At 42.9% G+C, this 2,469-nt stretch overlaps 1 pseudogene; it reads left to right on the top strand.

Moving 5' to 3' along the window:
* The first annotated feature begins 33 nt into the window (after nucleotides 1-33).
* On the top strand, nucleotides 34-1,298 carry LOC114748890 (homeobox-leucine zipper protein HAT9-like; annotated as a pseudogene).
* Nucleotides 1,299-2,469: the final 1,171 nt, after the last annotated feature.

Genomic DNA, 2,469 nt, shown 5'->3' with positions numbered 1-2,469 from the left:
AAATTCCACCACTTTCTTCATTCCTCCACTCCCCTCCTCCCTCTCTCTCCTCCTCCTTGTTATATATCAACCACACTGCTCGACGACAACCTCCCTCCAACACTTTCATCCTCTTCTCACAACTCAATGGGTTTTGCCGATATGTCTAATACGGGCCTCCGCTCGGCCTCGGCCTCGGCCTCGGTCTTCCCCATGAGTCAGAGAATTGCCGCGGAGAAATCCGACAGAAGAAAGAAGAGGATCCGTACAAATGTGACCAGAAGGCGTACCCGTCTCTTACTTTAGGACCGCCTGATGATCAGGACGCCAATCGGCAGCTTCCTCCGACCAAGACTGAATCTGTTCATTTCCATGCAATATCCTCTTCTTCTCCCAGCGCCGCCTCTTCCTTCTCCAACTCCTCCAGCATCAAGAGGAGAATAAGGAGTTTGTCGGCGACGAGCTTGATTTGCGAAGTAGAGAACAAGGTTAATCCCTCCAGGGCTGGCGTCGACGTGGACGACGAGGGTAATCCCAGGAAGAAACTCAGGCTCACCAAAGAACAATCTGCTGTTTTGGAGGACAGCTTCAGAGACCACTCTACTCTCAATCCCGTACGTACTGCTTCATCCGTCTCCTCCTGAATTAGACCTTTTCTATGTATAAAAGCCTGTGTTAGTTTATTTTTCTCTTATTTTCTTCGAAACTGCAGGTTCCTATATCTGCAAATGATCTCTAATGCTTTATTATTTGGTTTAATCTCAGAAGCAAAAGCAAGAATTGGCAAGAAAGCTAAACCTGCGTGCGAGACAAGTGGAGGTTTGGTTCCAAAACAGGAGAGCTAGGTAATTGATTAATATCTCACTTTAGTTCTTCTAACTATTAACTGCTTTAATCGATTGATTTTGTGCAGTCGTCTGCTGCAACTTTACCGTCATCTTCACGTTCATGTTAAATACTGATGATATGTATCGTTGATTCTTGGAATACACACAGGACAAAACTGAAACAAACGGAAGTTGACTGTGAGGTACTCAAGAAGTGCTGCGAAACGCTAACGGAAGAGAACAAGAGGCTGGAAAAGGAGTTGCAAGAACTGAGATCAATGAAAACGACGTCGCAGGGACCCTTGTATATGCAGCTTCCGGCAGCCACCCTCACCTTATGCCCTTCTTGTGAGAGGATTTGCGGCGGAGGCGGCGGCTCCCCCGCCAATGGCTCTCCTGCTACTACCGCCTTCCTGATCGGATCAAAGGCCCATCACTTGTACAAAAGCAGCTACCCATTCACCCACTCATCCGCAGCTTGCTAGCCAGCCAGCCAGCTCGGCTGCCGCTGCACACAAAATTTCCGAGTCCGTCTTATTTTTGTTCGGGAATATTTAGCCAGCCGGCGCAAATTAATTCGCAGTAATTAGCTAGTGCTGTAAGATTTTCAGGAATTAAGGGTAGATATTTCAAGCAAAGTATATATGAATTAAAGGCACTTTTTCTTTTTCCTTCTCTAATCCGTATGTAAGATATTTATCACTGGCGCTGATTATGAGTAATAATAGGGCAACTAAGAGTTCATGTCATCTCTGTCCTTTTCGCTTTCTGTTCAAACTATTTATCACTGGCAGGAATTAATGCTTGATCCTCCGTCTGATGAAATTGTGGGTGCATCCGACTCATCGAAACTGTGTATGAACTTTCGGCCAGAGCTTGTTCAGAGAGATTGCTTCTTCGCAAAGTTTAAAGCCTCTTTATTACGTCAGATGGCTTTTTCGAGGGAAAAAAAGTCATTTTTATGTTTGATTTATAATATTGATAAACAGTAACTTCATGATGTAGTATAGATTGGTGACTTTTTACCTTCTCTCTGCCTATTGGTATTGGATGCTGGAAGGAGTAAAAGCAGAGAAATGGTAATAAATAATAATGTTTGACTTTAGTTTTTACTCGGTCTTCACTCTTCAAACGGAGAATAGTGGCCGTGGCAACAGTCAAAGTCCTTTTTTTTTTTTTTCCTCCTTCTGGCTGAATGGAATTAATGACCCCCAATCACTCTTTTCTTTATATGATTATTGTTTTATAGAAAAGGTCAAAAAGCACGTACACCTAGCCGAGATTAATCAGAGCGAGGTCATACGCGGACCCTTGTCTAATCAAAATCGACCAGCCGCTAATTAACTCCCCGGAGAGGATACACCGATGACTCTTTTCACAAAGAACAACCGTGAAGTGGGACTTAACCAGCTCTCTTCTTATTTTTTTTTAATGAGAAAATTCGGTAAGAGGTGATTAAATAAAAGAAAATCCATGATAATTTCTCTTCAATTTCTTCTCCTGTGAAAAAATTTGGCGTAAATCTATTGTTTTCTTGCAGCCCGACAGTTTAATAGGCATCAAATGTTTCAACCAAGTATTTGTTTTGCCGTTGTTTCTATTCCAACGTTATATTTTCAAAGTTACTTTGCCCGGACCTTTTGAAAGGCAATGTTACAGAAAC

Source organism: Neltuma alba, unplaced genomic scaffold (genome assembly GCF_004799145.2).
Source record: "Neltuma alba isolate B1F8T4 unplaced genomic scaffold, ASM479914v2 tig00000938_pilon, whole genome shotgun sequence".
NCBI classification, from domain to species: Eukaryota; Viridiplantae; Streptophyta; class Magnoliopsida; order Fabales; family Fabaceae; genus Neltuma; species Neltuma alba.
This window is presented reverse-complemented; position numbering and strand designations above follow the sequence as displayed.